A 24,932-nucleotide genomic window follows, 5' to 3' on the forward strand; every position below is an offset into this window, starting at 1 on the left:
TTGTTTAGAGGAGTCAGTATGCATTGTTTGTGTAAGGCGGTCCACCACAGAGCCACTCCGTACAGTAGGATTGGCTTGACTACTGCTGTGTATATCCAGTTAACTATTCTTGGGGACATGCCCCATCTTAGCCCGATTGCTTTTTTACAGGAGTAAAGTGCAATGGTCGCTTTTTTGGTTCTCTCTTGGTTGTTTAAGCCCCATTTGAGGCGTTTATCTAGTACTAACCCCAAGTACCTGGCGTGATCGCTAAAGGAGAGATTACAATTGTTTAAAATGGGTGGGTTAAGTTGTGGAATTTTGTACCTATTCGTAAATAGAACAAGTTCTGTTTTCGAGGGATTTACCCCGAGTCCGTTCGCTATCGTCCATTCCGATAGCATTTTAAGTTTAGCGGTCATAAGATCGCAAAGTGTTTGTGGATATTTTCCATTAAAGATGATGGCGACGTCGTCTGCGTATGCCACGACCTTACAACCTCCTCCCTCCAGAATCCGCAGTAGTTTGTTTACTGCGATATTCCACAAGAGGGGTGATAGTACACCTCCTTGCGGGGTGCCTCTGTTCACTAGTCTAGTCTGGGTTGAGGTCCCTAGTGTGGCTGTGACCATTCTGCTTATCAGCAATTTATGGATTAGCCTCACCATTGGCGGCTCAACCCCTAGTTCTGTGAGAGATTCTGTTATAGCAGTGGGAAGCACGTTATTGAAGGCTCCCTCTATATCCAGGAAGGCGATCAGTGTGTATTCCTTGATTTTGAGTGATTTCTCGATGCTGTTTACCACCAAGTGTAGCGCCGATTCGGTTGACTTACCTTTGGTGTAAGCGTGTTGTGCTTCTGATATTTGTGTCGGGTTTACGGTGGCCCTTATGTGTAGGCTTATCATTCTTTCAAAGCTCTTAAGCAGGAATGATGTTAGGCTTATTGGCCTAAAATCATTTGATGTGGTGTGAGTGGCCTTCCCTGCCTTGGGAATGAAAACCACCTTTGTTTCTTGCCATGCTGTTGGTAGTTCTCCTACCGCCAAGATGGATTGGAAGATTTTTTTCAACCAGTTAATGGCTATTTGTCCTGCTTGCTGGATGTGAGCCGGTGTTATTCCGTCTGGTCCCGGTGATTTGTATGGTTTGAAACTATGAATGGACCATTTCATGTTGCGGTCTGATAGGAGTTGATCTATTTCGATTCCCTCTCCTGCTCCTCTTTCAGGTGGATGACCTGCTTGTTGGCTCCCCGGGAAGTGAGCGTCTAGGAGCAGGTCCAAGGACTCTTTACTGGAGTCTGACCATGATCCATCTGCTTTTTGAAGATAGCCCAAAGGCGCGGCTGTCTTAGAGAGTATTTTCCTGAGCCTTGCGGCATCAGTTGTTTTTTCTATGTCAGAGCAGAAGGTCTGCCATGCCGTTCGTTTTGCTCTTCTAATGGCCTTTTTGTAGGAGGCTAGTTCAAACTTGTAGTTCAGCCAGTTGGTGTCCTTATTTCCCGCCTTTGCTCTGTTAAACAGGCATCTGCAGTTGGTTCTGAGGATAGATAGTTGTTGGGTCCACCAGGGGGGTTTTTTCCTTCCTCTTGGTTTCTCTGTGGGGCATGCCACTTTGAAGGTAGTGTTGCATGCCTCTGTGAATTTGTATACTGTTTCGTCCAGCTCATGTGGGTTTGTGATGCTTTCTGACGCTTCCATGGGGAGGATATTTGTCAGAACTTCTTTGTACCTGTGCCAGTCCGCTCGTCTGGGGTTGGCGAAGCTGACCGGCAAGGGCGAATCAAGGGACAATACGGTTTCTATGAATCTATGGTCCAAAAAGGAGTGCTCGTCAGAGACTGCCCAGTTTTTGACTGCGCCTACGAGTGAATCTGATACCAAAGTTAGATCTATGATCGTTTGGCAAGCTTTAGTTATGAAAGTAGGGGCATTGCCCCTATTGCATAAGAATAGGTTCGAATTTAGAATAAAATCAAAAAGAGACTCACCTCTGTCGTTGTTGTTTGGGCAACCCCACTGGGTGTGATGGGCGTTGGCGTCACAGCCTATTACCAATCCATTCTTGAGCTTTTCGCATTCCTCTGCTAGTCCTCTGACCAGCGCATCTGGGGGGTTTTCCTTCTCAAAGGCCAAATAGGCCGATAGAACCCTTATAGAGCCACTCTGCAGCTCTAGGCTTACTGCGGTGTTGTCTCCGTTGCTGTAATTGCGAAGTAGAAATATACTAAGATGCCTTTTGGCTAATATGCAGGTTCGAATTTTACCTTCTTTGGGGTCAAGCATAAGCTTGTATTCCTTTGTTCCTAGTCCAGCAACCTTGCCTCCTACAACCCAAGGTTCCTGTACGAGGACTAGGTCGGCTCCGCCTTCTGTCAGGCGAAGCAGAAGTGCAGCAGACGCTGCTTTACTGTGGTGAAGGTTTATTTGTAGAAGTCTTAATGACATCTACAGCTTCAACCTCCACCACAGTGACGTCGGCCTCCTCTGTGTCGCTGAGGTCCACGTCCTCGATTGCCGGTCCGAGCGCACGCATCTCTCTGCTTAGCGACGAATCGGTAGAGTAGCCGTCCTCCGGCCCACCAGGTGCCTCCAACTCCTCAGCAAGCACCTGCTCGGCTGGGTTGCCGGCAGAGCTGCTAGCGGCGTTGGAGTCGCTCTTATACACTTTGATGTGTATCGCACTGAACCCGAAGTTCAGCACTCCACGAGCAGTCTCGATCGGAGCTACTGACTCCTTGTTCAGGACCAAAACCGCCTGGTTGACATCCCCTTCATGCTCCTCCACCTTGACGACTTTCCAGTCCTTCGTGGGGAGGTGCGGGTTGCATTCTTGCAACATGAAGAGGATGTCCTCCGGCGTCTTGATCGCTGCTGGAAACCAGATCCTGGCTCGGGGTATACTGGGGACATCGCACCAGTCAAGCGCAACGATGTTCGCCCCTTCGTAAACCTCGCCGAGCTTGCTTGTCGCCTCTTTGTACATATCAGCCGACCGCTGACTGTCGCATGCTACCACCTTGACGCTGCCCTGGTACCAGCCCGCGTCCATGCAGCAGGGCGAGGTGCCTGGCTTCTCTCGTACCATGCGCAGGCAAATGAGGGAAAGGTGGGACTCCACTGCCTTCCACTTGTTTCTGGGGATCCTGCCCTCCGGATTTCCCCTGTCAATCAGGCCAAGTAACACACGATTCTTCGTGATTTCGGCGAAAGAGACCGATGGCTGGATCTTAGATCTCTTCGCCGATGGCCCAGGTAGTTCGAGGGATCGCTGCCTTTTCGCCTGAGTCGCCTCTGGAGTGGGCTTTTCCTGCCCGTAGTTTAGGAGCACCTTCCTTGCCCACTCTACCTTCTTTAGCCATTCAGGCGAAGGCGTGGCAACGGTGCTCCTGGTGTGTGAGCGCAGAGTCTGGGCGGCAGTCCGCCTTTCTGCGTATGTATATTTAGCACCAGCGGGTGGCCCGAGCGCCTTGGCAGTGCCTACCGTTGCTTTCGGCGCAGATGCGCACGTAGCGGAGGCGTTTGCGGTTGGCTTTCTGCCACCCATCATCCCCAGTTTGGGATGCGGCCCATTCTGGGCCTTGCTGGTATGGAAGGTGGAACCAGTGTTCGTCTTATCCATGGGTATTTTAAGAGTACCCGTCTCTATGTTTTTTGTTTTTTTATCTTCTGTTTTTTGATCCATAATTTGGTCCCACGAGTTGCGGAGAAGGGGAAAAGTCCGCCCGGGCAGAGATCCGCGATGCCCGGGTAAGGCGATAGTTAGAACAGGGGGTCGCCATGTCCCTGAGCACACCGTTTGAGACTGGGCTATTTTTGATCCGGGCCCCCAGCCAGGCTGACTCTTGTCACGGTCCGTATTACACCGTAGTCCGGCCCGGAGTGAGATGTTGTTTGGGAGGGGAGTTGGGTAGGTGTTGTGTTGGGAGTGGGTTTGTGTAAAGCAACTATTTAGATGCGGCTGAACAACTCGCATCGTCGGTATTGCTTCGTTGCAAAATACCCGCTGGCTGTCCGGGACTGTTTATTTACTGGGGTTTCCGTCCACGGTACCGTGTTTGACTTATCCCACCAGCTTATTCACAGTTGACCTCGAGAGAGGTCGTCCGCTATCCGCAACCCGCGACCCGCTCGGTTGCCCCAGCTAGGCGACTTTGGAACCATCTCACAAGTTCCTCAGCCGAGATACAAATATTAATCGAATTTAATTTTTAAAAATTTAGAATGAGTTGTGATGCCAGTCGTGACAAAAAATAGCCATAAACAAACAAAAAAAGTTAAAATTATTAAATTTAAAAATACAAAAAATTATATTTCCAATAATAAGTCAGATAATATGTCAGAAAACACCGAAGCTATAATTTGTTTCATATTATTTTCCCACCAATTTTCCGATCGTTTCTATGGCAGCTATATGATATAGTCGTCCAATTTTTATAATATTAAATTCAAAATTCAGAACTAATTAAAAAATGTTATTTCCAAGTGTAGGAGGTTATATGCTAAAAAACACCGAAGCAATAATTTGTTTCATATTATTTTCCCACCAATTTACCGATCGTTTCTATGGCAGCTATATGATATAGTCGTCCGATTTTGTTAAGATTTAATTCGAAATTCAAAACTAATTTAAAAATGTTATTTCCAAGCTTAGGAGGTTATATGTTAAAAAACACCCAAGATATATTTTAAAACTTTTTTTCCGATTATTCCTATGGGAGCTATTAGATAAAGTTGTCCGAGCCAGCTGGTTCCGACTTATATACTACCTGCAAAAGATATAAGACTTTTGGGAAAGTTTCAGCCCGATAGCTTTAAAACTGAGAGACTAGTTTGAGTAGAAACGGACGGACAGACGGACAGACGGACATGGCTAGATCGACTCGTCTAGTCATGCTGATCAAGAATATATATACTTTATGGGGTCGGAAACGTCTCCTTCACTGCGTTGCAAACTTCTGACTGAAATCAATATACCCTCTGCAAGGGTATAAGGATATTTAAAAGGTAGAAAATTAAAAACAGTAAACAAATTAATTTGTTGTAGAATTTTAAGGAAAATCAGCTTTCAAACAAGAAAGGAAGTTAACTTCGGCAAGCCGAAGTTTGTATACCCTTGCAGTTATAACTATAAAATTTAAAAATACAAAAAAAGGTTTTCCCAATGGAGTAAGATAATATGTCAAACAAGGAAGAACGCTATAGTCGAGAGCCTCGACTATCAGATACCCGTTACTCAACTAAAGGGACCAAAGGAAAATATAGATATGCAAGCAGCAAAGCGAGATTAAAATGCGCCACCTACCGGCGGTAGACAGATTTAAGCGCTATGGGCGTTAGAGTGGGCGTGGCAAATTTTTTTAGATCAATCGATAGGTATTGACGAGACCAATACATTTCAGTCAACATTTTTATTCTAGCATGTAGAATACTGTAGGAGCCACAGTTTTGGGCGGCTTGTGGGCGTTAGAGTGGGCGTGGCACTCTGCTGAAACAAACTTGCGATGCGCAGGGATCTCAGGAATCCGCATGCCTAATCCCAGTATTGTAGCTGTTATAGTTTCCGAGATCTCAGCGTTCATACGGACAGACGGACATGGCTAGATCGACTCGGCTAGTGATCCTGATCAAGAATATATATATCGGAAACGCTTCCTTCTGCCCGTTACATACTTTCCGACGAATCTAGTATTTCCTTTTACTCTACGAGCAACGGGTATAAAAATATACATATGCGTAGATGTAGTTCAGATATATGAGTGCCGAACTTTGGAGGCCCACAACACTCTTGGCACATTCCGCGCAGTCTAACAAATTTAAAGCATATTTAATTTTTGTATTTTTATTTATTTATTTTAAAATTTGGTCTCGGGAGTTCCTTGTGTTATCGGGGTCGTTGGCACCTCCTCGTCACCACCTGAGCCGGCGTTGCCTTTTTTTGGTGCAACTCAAATTTTTCACGCACCGCAATGCCTTCTGCAGCGCTTTTTCGGGATGCTCCGAGAGCGATTGCATCTGGTATTAGAAAAAAAAATTAGTTTTAAAAATAGAACGAGACGAGAATAAAAACGAGTGATCGAAAGTAATCGTTATTTGTAAGTTTTTATTTATAATAAAAGATATGTTATTTTTGGCATTTAAAGTAAAAGTCTCAAAAGTCTTTTAAAAATTAAACTTACAAACAATTGTTACTTTCGGCCCCAATAAAAACTTACTTAACAAGGCGCGTACGAAGTTTGGGTAAGCTTTGAGCTTTGTCTTGTTCTGGCCCCCCTCCAAATTGTGGGACAGAAAAAGGTCCTCTGAAAGCACGTTTAGTATGGAACGGCTCAGCCTTCCATTTTTAAGTAGCGTTACCATCAGATTTGTCTAAAAATATAAGAAAATATTAAATAACAAGGAAGAACGCTATAGTCGAGTACCTCGACTATTAGATACCCGTTACTCAGCTAAAGGGACCAAAGGGAAATGGAGATATGCAAGCAGCAAAGCGAGATTGAAGTGCGCCACCTATCGGCGGTAGACAGATTTAAGCGTTATGGGCGTTAGAGTGGGCGTGGCAAATTTTTTTGGGTAAATCGATAGGTATTGACGAGACCAATACAGTTCAGTTAAAATTTTGTATCTAGCATGAAAATTGTGGGCGCCACAGGCTTGGGCGGTTTGTGGGCGTTAAAGTGGGCGTGGAATATTTTCGTAACAAGATTGCGCTGCGCACAAGGCTACGGAATCTAAATCTGAGATCCCAATTCTCTATCCTTGATAGTTTCCGAGATATCCACGTTCATATTTACGATTTTTTGAAGTTTGTGGGCGGTTTGTGGGCGTAAAAGAGGGCGTGGCAAACTTTGTTTGAGTCAATCGATAGGTGTTGATGAGAACACTACATTTCAAATAAAATTTTTATTCTAGCATCAAAACTGTAGGAGCCACAGTTTTGGGCGGTTTGTGGGCGTTACAGTGGGCGTGGCACTCTACTGAAACAAACTTGCGCTGCGTAAGAAGCTCAGGAATCTGCACGCCAAATCTCAATAGCCTAGCTCTCATAGTTTCCGAGATCTCAGCGTTCATCCGGACGGACGGACAGACGGACAGACGGACATGGCTAGATCGACTCGGCTAGTGATCCTGATCAAGAATATATATACTTTATGGAGTCGGAAACGCTTCCTTTTGCCAGTTACATACTTTTCGACGAATCTAGTATACCCTTTTACTCTACGAGTAACGGGTATAACAAGAAAGGAAGTTAGCTTCGGCAAGCCGAAGCTTATATACCCCTGCAGCTATATTTATTAAATTTAAAAACACAAAAAATGATATTCCCCATAGTATAAGATAATATGTCAAAAAACACCAAAGCTATAATTTGTTTCATATTATTTTCCTACCAATTTTCCGATCGTTCCTATGGCAGCTATATGATATAGTCATCCGATTTTGATAAAATTAAATTCGAAATTCAGAACTAATTAAAAAATGTTATTTCCAAGCGTTGGACGTTATATGTTTAAAAACACCGAATTTATAATTTCTTTCCTATTATTTTTCCACCAATTTTCCGATCGTTCCTATGGCAGCTGTATGATATAGTCGTCCGATTTCGATAAAATTTAATTTAAAATTCGAAACGAATTAAAAAATGTTATTTCCAAGCTTAGGAGGTTATAAGCTAAAAAAGACCAAAGATATAATTCTTAAAAAAACTTTTTTTCGATTATTCCTATGGGAGCTATAAGATATAGTTGTCCGATCCGGCTGGTTCCGACTTATATACTACCTGCAAAGGATTTAAGACTTTTGGGAAAGTTTCAGCCCGATAGCTTTAAAACTGAGAGACTAGTTTGCGTAGAAACGGACGGACAGACGGACAGACGGACATGGCTAGATCGACTCGTCTAGTGATGCTGATCAAGAATATATATACTTTATGGGGTCGGAAACGTCTCCTTCACTGCGTTGCAAACTTCTGACTGAAATCATTATACCCTCTGCAAGGGTATAAAAATGTCATTTCCAAGCTTAAGAGGTTTTATGTTAAAACAAGAAAGGAAGTTAGCTTCGGCAAGCCGAAGCTTATATACCCTTGCAGCTATAATTATTAAATTTAAAAACACAATAAATGATATTCCCAATAGTATAAGATAATATGTCAAAGAACACCGAAGCTATAATTTGTTTCATATTATTTTCCTACCAATTTTCCGATCGTTCTTATGGCAGCTATATGACATAGTCGTCCGATTTTGATAAAATTTAATTCGAAATTCAGAACTAAATAAAAAATGTTATTTCCAAGCGTTAGAGGTTATATGTTGAAAAACACCGAAGCTATAATTTTTTTCATATTATTTTTCCACAAATTTTCCGATCGTTCCTATGGCAGCTATATGATATAGTCGTCCGATTTCGATAAAATTTAATTCAAAATTCAAAATTATTTAAAAATTGTTATTTCCAAGCTTAGGAGGTTATATGCTAAAAAACACCAAAGATATAATTTTTTTTCATTTATTTGTCCGATTATTCCTATGGGAGCTATAAGATATAGTTGTCCGATCCGGCTGGTTCCGACTTATATACTACCTGCAAAAGATATAAGACTTTTGGGAAAGTTTCAGCCCGATAGCTTTAAAACTGAGAGACTAGTTTGCGTAGAAAAGGACGGACAGACGGACAGACGGACAGACGGACAGACGGACATGGCTAGATCGACTCGTCTAGTCATGCTGATCAAGAATATATATACTTTATGGGGTCGGAAACGTCTTCTCACTGCGTTGCAAACTTCTGACTGAAATCATTATACCCTCTGCAAGGGTATAAAAATGTCATTTCCAAGCTTAAGAGGTTTTATGTTAAAACAAGAAAGGAAGTTAGCTTCGGCAAGCCGAAGCTTATATACCCTTGCAGCTATAATTATTAAATTTAAAAACACAATAAATGATATTCCCAATAGTATAAGATAATATGTCAAAAAACACCGAAGCTATAATTTGTTTCATATTATTTTCCTACCAATTTTCCGATCGTTCCTATGGCAGCTATTGTATATGACATAGTCGTCCGATTTTGATAAAATTTAATTCGAAATTTAGATCTAAATAAAAAATGTTATTTCCAAGCGTTAGAGGTTATATGTTGAAAAACACCGAAGCTATAATTTTTTTCATATTATTTTTCCACAAATTTTCCGATCGTTCCTATGGCAGCTATATGATATAGTCGTCCGATTTCGATAAAATTTAATTCAAAATTCAAAATTATTTAAAAATTGTTATTTCCAAGTTTAGGAGGTTATATGCTAAAAAACAGCAAAGATATGATTTTTTTTCATTTATTTGTCCGATTATTCCTATGGGAGCTATAAGATATAGTTGTCCGATCCGGCTGGTTCCGACTTATATACTACCTGCAAAAGATATAAGACTTTTGGGAAAGTTTCAGCCCGATAGCTTTAAAACTGAGAGACTAGTTTGCGTAGAAACGGACGGACAGACGGACATGGCTAGATCGACTCGTCTAGTCATGCTGATCAAGAATATATATTCTTTATGGGGTCGGAAACGTCTCCTTCACTGCGTTGCAAACTTCTGACTGAAATCAATATACCCTCTGCAAGGGTATAAAAAACACCGAAACCATAATTTGTTTCATATTATTTTCCCACCAATTTTCCGATCGTCCCTATGGCAGCTATATGATATAGTCGTCCGATTTTGATAAAATTAAATTTTAAAAAAAATCAGAGCTAGTTAAAAATTTTATTTCCAATTTTACGATCGTTCCTTTGGCAGCTATATGATATAGTCGTCCGATTTTGATAAAATTAAATTCGAAATTCAGAATGAATTAAAAAATGTTATTTACAAGCGTAGGAGGTTATATGTGAAAAGAAGAAGTTATAATTTGTTTCATATTATTTTCCCACCGATTTTACGATCGTTCCTATGGCAGCTATATGATATAGTCGTCCGATTTTGACAAAATTTAATTCGAAATTCAGAAATAATTAAAAAATGTTATTTCCAAGCGTAGGAGGTTATATGTTAAGGAACACCGAAGCTATAATTTGTTTCATATTATTTTCCCACCAATTTTACGATCGTTCCTATGGCAGCTATATGATATAGTCTTCCGATTTTGATAAAATTAAATTTGAAATTCAGAACTAATTAAAATATGTTATTTCCAAGCGTAGGAGGTTATATGTTAAGGAACACCGAAGCTATAATTTGTTTCATATTATTTTCCCACCAATTTTCCGATCGTTCCTATGGCAGCTATATGATATAGTCTTCCGATTTTGATAAAATTAAATTTGAAATTCAGAACTAATTAAAAAATGTTATTTCCAAGCGTAGGAGGTTATATGTTAAGGAACACCGAAGCTATAATTTGTTTCATATTATTTTCCCACCTATTTTACGACCGTTCCTATGGCAGCTATATGATATAGTCTTCCGATTTTGATAAAATTTAATTCGAAACTCAAGACTAATTAAAAAATGTTACTTCCAAGGAAAGGAGGTAATATGTTAAATAACAAAAAAGATATAATTTTTTAACATTTTATTTTCCGATTATTCCTATGGGAGCTATAAGATATAGTTGTCCGATCCGGCTGGTTCCGACTTATATACTACCTGCAAAAGATATAAGACTTTTGGGAAAGTTTCAGTCCGATAGCTTTAAAACTGAGAGACTAGTTTGCGTAGAAACGGACGGACAGACGGACAGACGGACAGACGGACATGGCTAGATCGACTCGTCTAGTGATGCTGATCAAGAATATATATACTTTATGGGGTCGGAAACGTCTCCTTCACTGCGTTGCAAACTTCTGACTGAAATCATTATACCCTCTGCAAGGGTAAAAAAATGTCATTTCCAAGCTTAAGAGGTTTTATGTTAAAAAAAACACCGAAGCTATAATTTGTTTCATATTATTTTCCCACCAATTTTCCGATCGTCCCTATGGCAGCTATATGATATAGTCGTCCGATTTTGATAAAATTAAATTTAAAAAAAAAATCAGAGCTAATTAAAAATTTTATTTCCAATTTTACGATCGTTCCTTTGGCAGCTATATGATATAGTCGTCCGATTTTGATAAAATTAAATTCGAAATTCAGAATGAATTAAAAAATGTTATTTACAAGCGTAGGAGGTTATATGTGAAAAAACACAGAAGTTATAATTTGTTTCATATTATTTTCCCACCGATTTTACGATCGTTCCTATGGCAGCTATATGATATAGTCGTCCGATTTTGATAAAATTTAATTCGAAATTCAGAACTAATTAAAAAAAGTTATTTCCAAGCGTAGGAGGTTATATGTTAAGGAACACCGAAGCTATAATTTGTTTCATATTATTTTCCCACCAATTTTACGATCGTTCCTATGGCAGCTATATGATATAGTCTTCCGATTTTGATAAAATTAAATTTGAAATTCAGAACTAATTAAAAAATGTTATTTCCAAGCGTAGGAGGTTATATGTTAAGGAACACCGAAGCTATAATTTGTTTCATATTATTTTCCCACCAATTTTACGATCGTTCCTATGGCAGCTATATGATATAGTCTTCCGATTTTGATAAAATTAAATTTGAAATTCAGAACTAATTAAAAAATGTTATTTCCAAGCGTAGGAGGTTATATGTTAAGGAACACCGAAGCTATAATTTGTTTCATATTATTTTCCCACCAATTTTACGATCGTTCCTATGGCAGCTATATGATATAGTCTTCCGATTTTAATAAAATTTAATTCGAAACTCAAGACTAATTAAAAAATGTTACTTCCAAGGAAAGGAGGTAATATGTTAAAAAACAACAAAGATATAATTTTTTAACCTTTTTTTTCCGATTATTCCTATGGGAGCTATAAGATATAGTTGTCCGATCCGGCTGGTTCCGACTTATATACTACCTGCAAAAGATATAAGACTTTTGGGAAAGTTTCAGTCCGATAGCTTTAAAACTGAGAGACTAGTTTGCGTAGAAACGGACGGACAGACGGACAGACGGACAGACGGACATGGCTAGATCGACTCGTCTAGTGATGCTGATCAAGAATATATATACTTTATGGGGTCGGAAACGTCTCCTTCACTGCGTTGCAAACTTCTGACTGAAATCATTATACCCTCTGCAAGGGTAAAAAAATGTCATTTCCAAGCTTAAGAGGTTTTATGTTAAAAAAAACACCGAAGCTATAATTTGTTTCATATTATTTTCCCACCAATTTTCCGATCGTCCCTATGGCAGCTATATGATATAGTCGTCCGATTTTGATAAAATTAAATTTAAAAAAAAAATCAGAGCTAATTAAAAATTTTATTTCCAATTTTACGATCGTTCCTTTGGCAGCTATATGATATAGTCGTCCGATTTTGATAAAATTAAATTCGAAATTCAGAATGAATTAAAAAATGTTATTTACAAGCGTAGGAGGTTATATGTGAAAAAACACAGAAGTTATAATTTGTTTCATATTATTTTCCCACCGATTTTACGATCGTTCCTATGGCAGCTATATGATATAGTCGTCCGATTTTGATAAAATTTAATTCGAAATTCAGAACTAATTAAAAAAAGTTATTTCCAAGCGTAGGAGGTTATATGTTAAGGAACACCGAAGCTATAATTTGTTTCATATTATTTTCCCACCAATTTTACGATCGTTCCTATGGCAGCTATATGATATAGTCTTCCGATTTTGATAAAATTAAATTTGAAATTCAGAACTAATTAAAAAATGTTATTTCCAAGCGTAGGAGGTTATATGTTAAGGAACACCGAAGCTATAATTTGTTTCATATTATTTTCCCACCAATTTTACGATCGTTCCTATGGCAGCTATATGATATAGTCTTCCGATTTTGATAAAATTAAATTTGAAATTCAGAACTAATTAAAAAATGTTATTTCCAAGCGTAGGAGGTTATATGTTAAGGAACACCGAAGCTATAATTTGTTTCATATTATTTTCCCACCAATTTTACGATCGTTCCTATGGCAGCTATATGATATAGTCTTCCGATTTTAATAAAATTTAATTCGAAACTCAAGACTAATTAAAAAATGTTACTTCCAAGGAAAGGAGGTAATATGTTAAAAAAACAACAAAGATATAATTTTTTAACCTTTTTTTTCCGATTATTCCTATGGGAGCTATAAGATATAGTTGTCCGATCCGGCTGGTTCCGACTTATATACTACCTGCAAAAGATATAAGACTTATGGGAAAGTTTCAGCCCGATAGCTTTAAAACTGAGAGACTAGTTTGCGTAGAAACGGACGGACAGACGGACAGACGGACATGGCTAGATCAACTCGTCTAGTGATGCTGATCAAGAATATATATGCTTATAATTAAACAAGAAAGGAAGTTAGCTTCGGCAAGCCGAAGCTTATATACCCTTGCAGCTATAATTATTAAATTTAAAAACACAAAAAATGATATTCCCAATAGTATAAGATAATATGTCAAAAAACACCGAAGCTATAATTTGTTTCATATTATTTTCTTACCAATTTTCCGATCGTTCCTATGGCAGCTATATGATATAGTCGTCCGATTTTGATAAAATTAAATTCGAAACTCAGAACTAATTAAAAAATGTTATTTCCAAGCGTAGGAGGTTATATGTTAAAAAACACCGAAGCTATAATTTGCTTCATATTATTTTCCTACCAATTTTGCGATCGTTCCTATGGCAGCTATATGACATAGTCGTCCGATTTTGATAAAATTTAATTCGAAATTCAGAACTAATTAAAAAATGTTATTTCCAAGCGTTGGAGGTTATATGTTGAAAAACACCGAAGATATAATTTTTTTCATATTATTTTTCCACAAATTTTCCGATCGTTCCTATGGCAGCTATATGATATAGTCGTCCGATTTCGATAAAATTTAATTCAAAATTCAAAATTATTTAAAAATTGTTATTTCCAAGCTTAGGAGTTTATATGCTAAGAAACACCAAAGATATAATTTTTTTTCATTTTTTTGTCCGATTATTCCTATGGGAGCTATAAGATATAGTTGTCCGATCCGGCTGGTTCCGACTTATATACTACCTGCAAAAGATATAAGACTTTTGGGAAAGTTTCAGCCGGATAGCTTTAAAACTGAGAGACTAGTTTGCGTAGAAACGGACGGACAGACGGACAGACGGACAGACGGACAGACGGACAGACGGACAGACGGACATGGCTAGATCGACACGTCTAGTCATGCTGATCAAGAATATATATACTTTATGGGGTCGGAAACGTCTCCTTCACTGCGTTGCAAACTTCTGACTGAAATCAATATACCCTCTGCAAGGGTATAAAAACAAGAATATAACTTACATAGTTCTCCGAATTTCCGTCCACTAGTTTAGTGTCGATCCATTGGAGGTCCTCGGCTGTGCATAGAGGGAAGGAGCGCTCCATGGTCTCGACTATATTGGTATCCACCTTGCCCGACTGCCTTACGTAGGCGGTTAGGGAGCCAAGGGCAGTGAGGCCTTGGTGGATACGCCTCACTTCCGCCAGAAGCTCCTCTATGTTTTTTTTTCCATCTCTAAATAACATGTAGAGAAAAATACAAAATATTACTATTATTATCCAAATTAAAAAAAACTTACTGTCCAGCCGGGCGCTCTGGGAATCCTCTAACAAATTTAAATGGCTACTAACTAGAAAAACTAAGAAAAATATTATACATACCGCTCGTGGAAAGGCAAAAACGTTTCGGGGCACTCATTTTTAAAACTTCCAAAAAATAATATACAAAAAAAATAATAAAGAAATAAAATGAAAAACAAGGAAGAACGCTATAGTCGAGTACCTCGACTATTAGATACCCGTTACTCAGCTAAAGGGACCAAAGGGAAATGGAGATATGCAAGCAGCAAAGCGAGATTGAAATGCGCCACCTATCGGCGGTAGACAGATTTAAGCGTTATGGGCGTTAGAGTGGGCGTGGCAAATTTTTTTTTGGGTCAATCGATAGGTATTGACGAGACCAATACAGTTCAGTTAAAATTTTGTATCTAGCATGAAAATTGTGGGCGCCACAGGCTTGGGCGGTTTGTGGGCGTTAGAGTGGGCGTGGCATATTTTCGTAACAAGATTGCGCTGCGCACAAGGCTACGGAATCTAAATGTGAGATCCCAATTCTCTATCCTTGATAGTTTCCGATATATCCACGTTCATATTTACAATTTTTTGAAGTTTGTGGGCGGTTTGTGGGCGGTTTGTGGGCGTAAAAGTGGGCGTGGCAATTTTTTTTGAGTAAATCGATAGGTATTGATGAGAACAATACATTTCAGTTAAAATTTTAATTCTAGCATTAAAACTGTAGGAGCCACAGTTTTGGGCGGTTTGTGGGCGTTACAGTGGGCGTGGCACTCTACTGAAACAAACTTGCGCTGCGTAAGAAGCTCAGGAATCTGCACGCCAAATCTCAATAGCCTAGCTCTCATAGTTTCCGAGATCTCAGCGTTCATCCGGACGGACAGACAGACGGACAGACGGACATGACTAGATCGACTCGGCTAGTGATCCTGATCAAGAATATATATACTTTATGGGGTCGGAAACGCTTCCTTTTGCCTGTTACATACTTTCCGACGAATCTAGTATACCCTTTTACTCTACGAGTAACGGGTATAATAATAAAACAAATAAGAAATAAATAAAAATAAAACAAACAATAAAATAATAAAAATAAAATATAATTAAAAGAGGAAGCAAATAAATAAATAATAAAACAAAAACACAAAAAGGAAATAAATAAAACAAACAATAAAATAATAAAAAAAAAATATAATTAAAATAATAAGTAAATAACGTTTTTTTTCGGTTTTCGAACCGGGTAGGTGAATCTTCAAAAGATATAAAGAGCGCCGTCGCTGTTATATGCCCGATTCGTTTTATAAAACGCCTACGGACTAAACACCTCCCATTTTAAAAGAAAAACAAGGGAGAACGCTATAGTCGAGTACCTCGACTATCAGATACCCGTTACTCAGCTTAAGCGACCAAAGGGAAATGGAGATATGCAAGCAGCAAAGCGAGATTTAAATGCGCCACCTACCGTCGGAAGACAGATTTAAGCGTTGTGTGCGTTAGGGTAGGCGTGACAAATTCATTGTTCAATAGAATAAGTTAGCCGCGCACTTTGCTCTCTCTGAGCGCCGGCAGTGCTTTTCTCTTTGCCGCTAAGTTCGGCCGGCAACTATTTACATACACACACATACACGCGTAAAAACATTTCGCACTGTCTGGCTCTGACGTCATAGCTTTTTTTCTTGGGAGGTTTGTGGGCGTTAGAGTGGGCGTAGAAAAACTTTTTTTGGGTCAATCGATAGGTATGGACAAGACTAATACATTTCAGTTAAAATTTTCTATCTAACATCAAAACTGTAGGAGCCACAGTTTTGGGCGGTTTGTGGGCGTTAGAGTGGGCGTGGCACTCTACTGAAACAAACTTGCGCTGCGTAAGAAGCTCAGGAATCTGCTCGCCAAATCTCAATAGCCTAGCTCTCATAGTTTCCGAGATCTCAGCGTTCATCCGGACAGACGGACAGACGGACAGACGGACAGACGGACAGACGGACAGACGGACAGACGGACATGGCTAGATCGACTCGGCTAGTGATCCTGATCAAGAATATATATACTTTATGGGGTCGGAAACGCTTCCTTCTGCCTGTTACATACTTTCCGACGAATATAGTATACCCTTTTACTCTACGAGTAACGGGTATAAAAAGCTTAGACCTAAGAAAAATGCAACATGGGAATTAATACTATACTATTTTTGAGAGGAATTCCTAAGGCTTTCCTACTAAACTGTGAAACTGGAAACTTTTCTAAAATTGAATCCTCTTCAAAAATTCCATCACATATACCCACATCAAATGAACTAATAGGCTCATCAAAAAAACTAAAAAGCTCTGAAAATTTTCTACCTAAAATAAATATTTCTCCTCCCTCTTCTATAAAGGATTTCACTTTAATTGGAACTATTTTCTGTGCAAAACAAAAATTATCGGGTCTAGTCCCGCTCAGTATGCAATTTTTCATTCTAATATTTTTTTTTCTATTTTTATCTGCTGTTCTTCTTTTATTTGTAGGGAATCCTCGCTAATTTTTCTATTTATTTGGGCCAGAATTTGTGTGGGTTTTCGGACAAAACGCTTAAGAGTTTGCAAATAATTTTCAAATGCGTAGGACGAACCACTAATCGAATCTCCGACTACTGTGATCGTTTCGCATATATGTAGTAAGCCGTGATCATTGTACGATGGAAAATTTTCAACGAAAACATTTAACATTTCTTGGCTAATGAGAACATTTCGTTGTCGTTGTTTTTCAGAGCAGAGAAATGTATATGCACAATGTAATAACAAAAATGCATAACTTTGCTCTTTCCTAACTGTATCTTTAAGAGCTACAATCCTAGTATACAATAAAAACTGTCTATACTCTGTGGCTTTCCAGTTTGGGAACTCTAACAATGTTCTCGGCTTGCGTGCAAACTCTTTTGGAATATACTTACTCATTGATGTTAAGGTTTTCGAAATAGTTTCCTTTTCAATTTTTGTCAATTTTTCTACGACTTTGTTATTATAAAGTCTTTTTAAAAACTTTCGCATGACTCCCAGTTCTACCAGATGCATGCAATCAAGGGTAACTTGTGTTACCATTAAAACTCCAAGCTTTTCAAAAGCGGGCTGAACATTTAAATATTTTGAAGTGTGAGGATTCTTTCTAGCACGAAAATCTTCGTCTGAAATGGGATCCTCACACTTTGTGCTGTACGTTAAAACATAATTAATATTTTTGGCTACCTGCAAGCACTTTGTACATCCATGGCTGGATGTATGACCAGGCGTGCCTGTCACGTAAGCTCTTGCAGGTGCATCACAAATAATTACTCTAAATTCTACAAAAACTTTTTTATTTAATATGGTGACCCCGTTTTTTAATATGTCGGACAACTCCTTATCTAAAAACTCATCAGAATCAAGGGGTTTATTATACCCCATAAAAACTCCTATTGGCAAAACAGTAAAATTTTTAATATTATTTAATCTAATTAAAATGGGCCACAATTGGGCACGGGAACTATTAAATAACGGGAGTCCGTCAATATTTACATCAATGCTTAAGTAATCCGAAATATCTTTTAAGACAGCTATTTTATTTAGTTGCTTTGTTAAGCCGATATGCAAGTAAGTTCCCCCATTTATCATTATATCGGGCTTATTAGAGCACTTAAATGTATAAAATGGCTTTATTTTTAAATTATGCTTAATTAAGAGTTGTAACCAAATCAATTGCACAATTTCTTGTTGGCTTACGCTTTAAGTACTATCATGGTCAATAACATTTCCTGCGAATGTAAAAGATTTACCTCTTCAACTATAATATAATCAAGCCCTGTATTTGAATCACCTACTTCCATTGCAATTCCTACTTCTTCTACTCTTTCTACACTGTTCTCATTTCTTGTAACTCCTGTAGAAATTCTCATCTGCTGTTTTAATTTTTCCTGCTCTATTTTAGCTAACCTACGCATTTGCCTATCTCCAACCATTTTATGCTTGTTTTTCTTGTTTTTGTTATTAATCTAAAGTTTTTATATCCTTTAAGAAAATATATTTATGTAATGATTTTATAACTTTTTACACCCGCTTGCAAAATAAAAGAAGCATATCGTTGAAAAAACTTCCTTTCTTGTTTTAATAGATAACAATCTCTGAAGTCCACAATCATTTATATAACAAGAGTGGCGTATACAGGAGGTGCTCTTTAATGGTGGGCCGATCGCTCTGGTCTCCCGGAGTAGCCAGTCCTTTGTAAGATCGTCCTCGCTGACGATCAACATACGACGGCCTTCTACCATGTTTTTCAGCATTGATTCTCGATAAAAAACTTTCAAACTCTTTAAGTCATAAAAAGTAAACTTAAAAATGTGTTTCAAGTACTGAGTATACAAATTTAACTGCTTAAGGACATCTTTGCTTAGCTGGACCGCACTACCTTACTGAACAGAGGATTTTCAAATGCTGAAGTCAAAGCCTTCTTCTTACAAAAACTTATAAAATTGTATTCTTGTATGTTCGGAATAAGAAGTATGATTACAAGAAATTTGCTCAAAGCTGTCCTTTTTCAATACGTTTGTGGGCGCACTCTTTCAAGACGTCTGATATGGTCCCTACAAGAATAAAATTGCAAAACCCTTAAGAAAATAATTCTTTAATCAGAGGCCTGGTAGGAAATTATAAAAAGAAATTGGTTCAGTTTTTAAACTTAAAATATTGTAATTTATAAATCAAACAAAAACCCCTCCTAACGAAGTAAAGCAAAAGTGTCAATTGCACCTTATTTTTGATAAAGATTGATTAATATAGCATTTGCGCAGTCATGTCAGGTTACGAAAAGCGCGCCGTTCGACCGGAGACATCCGAGATCGGCTGTCTTTTTCCCGCCTCGGCATATCCGGTAGACGTGCCCCCATAAATTATTCTTTTGCCGTCCCAATAAGCGCCTTGTACTGGCCTGAAGCAAGCCTCAGTCCAGCGGCAAGTAGCTTAGCATCGTCGGTGCCACTCCAGCGAGCTGCCTGCAGGCTGCAGCCTACGCCTCAGTTTCCGGACCTCTTGGCGTTTGGTACTCAGTGCAGTACATCACCATATTACGAAACTCCTCCCTGCAGGTATCCTGCACCCCATCACTCTGTCGCATATATCATGCACGATTGAGCGAAAGCCAGACACCAGGTCTTCTAACGGCGATTCTTCCAGTTCCTCGAGACTTTCAACTGCACTCCTTAGCTCTACACCAAAACTTCGCCAACTTGCATTGGAGAGTTTCCATTGCGGTACCGGAGCTAGGCTCTCATCAGTAATAATATTGTGGACACTTAGATCCCAGAAAACGATATATTAATACGATTGGACCTAGACCTATTTCTTGACAAAATGTTGAGTAGCAAAAAAAACAGTCCAATATAAACAAACCTCGACTATCAGAAACCCGTTATTCAGCCAAAGGGACCAAAGGGAAATGGAGATATGCAAGCAGCAAAGCTGGATTGAAATCTCAATATATGGTTATGTGGGCGGTAGACAGATTTAAGTGTTATGGGCGTTAGAGTGGGCGTGGCAAACTTTTTTTGGGTCAATCGATAGGTATTACCGAGACTAATAAATTTTAGTTAAAATCTTTTTCTAGCATGAAAATGGTGGGCGCCACAGGTTTGGGCGGTATGTGGGCGTTAGAGTGGGCGTGCCAAACTTTTTTTGGATCAATCGATAGGTATTGACGAGACTAATACATTTCAGTTAAGAATTTTTTTCTAGCAACAAATTTGTAGTCACCACAGTATTGTGGTCGTTAAAGTGGGAGTGGCACACTGCTGAAATAAACTTGCGCTGCGCAAGAAGCTCAGGAATCTACATGCCAAATCCCAATAGCCTAGCTCTTATAGGTTCCGAGATCTCAGCGTTCATCCAGACGGACAGACGGACATGGCTAGATCGAATCGGCTAATACTTTAAGGGGTCCGAAACGCTTCCTTCTACCTGTTACATTCTTTCTTTCATGCTAGATAAAAAATTTGCAACGCCCACTCTAACGCTCATAACGCTTAAATCTGTCTACCACCGGTAGGTGGCGCATTTCAATCACGCTTTGCTGCTTGCATATCTCCATTTCCCTTTGGTCCCTTTAGCTGAGTAACGGGTATCTGATAGTCGAGGTACTCGACTATAGCGTTCTTCCTTGTTTTGTTTTTGTAAAATGTGTTCTGTGATTTTTCTATCACCCCTAAGTGTCTCAAAAGTTACTTCTATGCGATCCCGACCCTTTTTGTTTTTGTAAAATGTGTTCTATCGCGCAGAAGTTACTAAGAAGTGACTTCTGGACGACAGGCGATAGAAATATCTCCCTTTTGCTTGTAGGGAATTTAGACACATATTCTCCTTGGTATTATTGCTCAAAGATTCCGAGTCAATCTAGCCATGTCCGTCTGCCCCGCTGTCAGTATGTTCGTATGAACGCTGAGATCTCAGAAACATTTAAAAAAGCTTGTTCAAGCTATTTGAGTTATAACGTTTGAAGTTAACGTTCAAATGCTAATGTGACCACGCCTTCTTAACCAAGCGAATCCCAGTTATATATTTGTCAAATATATTTATATGTTGAAAAATACCAAAAGAAAAAATATCGGACTACTGTATACTGAATACCGAAAAAAGAAAATCTGGCTTCACTCTATAATCCCACAATTCGGTATTTTAGGAGTTTTTACATATGAAAGGCGAAGGTATTTTTCATTGGTGAATGGCCACTCCATTCGACCTGCTTCCATCTGCGCAATCGTAATCGGATCTCTCCCGTGGCATTTTCTCAATTGAAGGGGTTACCTCCACGGCAAGACATCCACGCCACAACAACGACAGCGAATCTGAATAGAAATAGAAATAATGCTTATTGTATTTAGATCACTGATTTTTATATTAAATCTAATAAATTAATACTCTACTTTACGTCCAAAAGTTATTTATTCTAATTTCTATCCATCAAGCTTTAAAATGATTATTGTGACGTGATCTATGCTTTTTTTTTTCTGAAAACTGTGTGATGCATTTCAACACTACTTCCAGAAAATTCTGAATTTGCATTTCAGCTATTAAAATTTTACACGGCTGTAGCAAGCGAGTCTTATTCGGGTCTAAATTCACCATTTCCACAACAAGATTTAAACTTGTGTTGCCAAGCCGACAAGTTTTTCGAAGACATTTTAATGAAGCTTCGGTATGACTTTCGTCAAACAGAATGGGAATGGAAAAAGGACTTACAGTAATATTAAGATCTATATTTAATTAGACTCTGTCTTTATCGCCATTGGAATTTGGGATACTAACTTCTGGAAAAATTATTTTGTGATTTCTCTGATTTATTTTCCAATAAGTCTTTTTTTTGTAATTCAACTTTTCTAAAACTCTTCTGTAATTAAAGAAAATTCGTTTCTACCATTTTTTGGGAGCAATTTTTTGCTTAAAATAGCCACTATTGGCAACACAACAATTTTTACGTAAAGACGTACAAATTATTTCGTACTCGTTTTTTGACAAACGGCCTCACGTCCCTATTAGTCCTAGCTCTAATGCGGCTTCTACAGCCTTGGTCACGTTTAAAACTTTATTTCTGAAAACAACAAAAATATATTCATGTAATGTTTTTAATTTTTAGAGTAGAGGTCGGTAAGTTGGGAGTCCCGACTTTCGCAAAAATTTTCTGTTAAAGAATATTCTTATATATATTTTTATACCCGTTACTCGTAGAGTAAAAGGGTATACTAGATTCGTCGGAAAGTATGTAACAGGCAGAAGGAAGCGTTTCCGACCCCATAAAGTATATATATTCTTGATCAGGATCACTAGCCGAGTCGATCTAGCCATGTCCGTCTGTCCGTCTGTCCGTCTGTCCGTCTGTCCGTATGAACGCTGAGATCTCGAAAACTATAAGAGCTACAATACTGGGATTTGGTATGCAGATTCCTGAGATTCCTGCGCAGCGCAAGTTTATTTCAAAAGAGTGCCACGCCCACTCTAACGCCCACAAACCGCCCAAAACTGTGGATCCTACAGTTTTGATGCTAGAATAAAAATTTTAACTGAAATGTATTGTTCTTATCAATACCTACCGATTGACCCAAAAAAAAGTTTGTCACGCCCACTATAACGCCCACAAACCGCCCACAAACTTCAAAAAATCGTAAATATGAACGCGGATATCTCGGAAAATATCAAAGATAGAGAAACGGGATTTCAGACTTAGATTCCGTAGGCTTAAGCGCAGCGCAAGTTTGTTACGCGAATATGCCACGCCCACTCTAACGCCCACAAACCGCCCAAATCTGTGGCGCCCACAATTTTTATGCTAGATAAAAAATGTTAACTGAAATGTATTGGTCTCGTCAATACCTATCGATTGATCCAAAAAAAGTTTGCCACGCCCACTCTAACGCCCACAAACCGCCCAAGCCTGTGGCGCCCACAATTTTTGTGCTAGATAAAAAATTTAAACTGAAATGTATTGGTCTCGTCAATACCTATCGATTGATTTAAAAAAAACTTTGCCACGCCCACTCTAACGCCCACAACGCTTAAATCTGTCTACCGCCGGTAGGTGGCGCATTTGCTGCTTGCATATCTCCATTTTCCTTTGGTCCCTTTAGCTGAGTAACGGGTATCTGATAGTCGAGGTACTCGACTATAGCGTTCTTCCTTGTTTTAAATATTTTTAGAGGGAAAACATTAAAAGACAGGCCGAAGCTAGATTAAGCTGTGACAGTCGTGCACCATTTTTCATCAAAAAAATTTATTTTTACGTTTTTCAAAATTCTACACAATATTAAAAACATGCTTAAATTATATTGGTAAAATGTTTGAAATACTAGTAAATAAACTCTTAAAAAAAATTTTAAAAGATTCATATTATTTTCTACACCTCAGTCGAGCTGAAGGCCTTAGCTGCTAGAGCTCTAAATTTAGTTGGCGTATAGTTTTAACTTTAAGCTAGCTTTATATAAATATATAAATAAAAAATTAGAACAAACAGAATTTAAAATTTTGTGTTTTTTTTTATTGTTACAAATATATATGTATTTGTATTTATTGGTTTTCGGCGGCTTCCTTCAGAAGCGTGATCTCGCCATCGGCGGCTTGCCTCTGATGCACTCTGATGAACTTCCCGTTTCTCTTTCAAAGTAACGGGAATTGTTTTCGGCAGTTTTTTTCTAAAATCAATAAGATGTTAAATTTTTTCCAAACCACTGCACAGTGGTTCGGCTTGTATGAAGCTGCGGCCATAATTACTTTTAGTTGTTATATTGTTACAAAATTTTCCCCAAAATGAAAAAAAAATTTTATAAATATATATATGTTATAAGAAATGGCCATATCGTACGTCTATATGATATAGCTGCTATAGGAACGCTCGCCGCCGTGACGACATCTTTTTTTTCCAACACCAACTTTGAAGTCTCATTACTTTTTAAACAGCCCTCGTATCGAGGCAATTTTTTTTTATTTACTTTGAACCTTTTGTAATACAATAAATAAAAAAAGTGTTCAATTATTTTTTGCGTTTTCAAATAAGAATTTTTTTAAAAAGGGTCCAAAAAACGGGTTTGAATGAGAAAACCCCATTAAATAGAAAATAAGTATGCAAATTTTTTCTTATTTTTAGAGGTATGTTATCTAAACTCCCAGACTATAAGGTTGGTGTAGTTTTACATTTGCTGCCATAGGAAAAATCAACTATTTTGTTTTTATTTCATAAATTTAAATATCTTCCCCCGCCTAATTCTCAAGCTATACACCTACTAAAATAATATCATATCAAAAAATCATAAATTAAACAATCATATTGTAAGCCAATTTATTATATTGATATTTTCAAAGCTATTAACGAGTTAATATAATTATAACAAAGATTTATAATGTTTCTTCAAGTAAGTTGAACACAGATTCAAGTAACGTTGATTTATCCTTCTTTCCATGTTTTCTTTGCCCAGTTATAAATGGGTCCGACCGTAAAATGAGTGTGTTCAATATGTCTGTGTTTGTTGCAATCCGTGACATTTTTCGGCTGTGATACAATCTACATTTTTTTGATTCCTTATTATTAGACTCGGCAGCTTCTTCCGAAAGCTCTCCGATTGACACGAGTGCATGCTCAATTACAGAAGATCCATGAACTAACACCTTATGGACTGTAGCTGACATAGAATAGTACAAATAGTAATATAGGCTTGAGTTAATGTAATTTCTCCTTAAAGTATTTTTCCTCTTCGATTGACAGTTCAGTTGTCTCCTTTTTGAACTGAAAACGAACTGGCCTGCAGTAACGTGTCGATGAAGGCCGC

This window comes from Drosophila subpulchrella, unplaced genomic scaffold, assembly GCF_014743375.2.
Source record: "Drosophila subpulchrella strain 33 F10 #4 breed RU33 unplaced genomic scaffold, RU_Dsub_v1.1 Primary Assembly Seq15, whole genome shotgun sequence".
Taxonomy (NCBI): domain Eukaryota; kingdom Metazoa; phylum Arthropoda; class Insecta; order Diptera; family Drosophilidae; genus Drosophila; species Drosophila subpulchrella.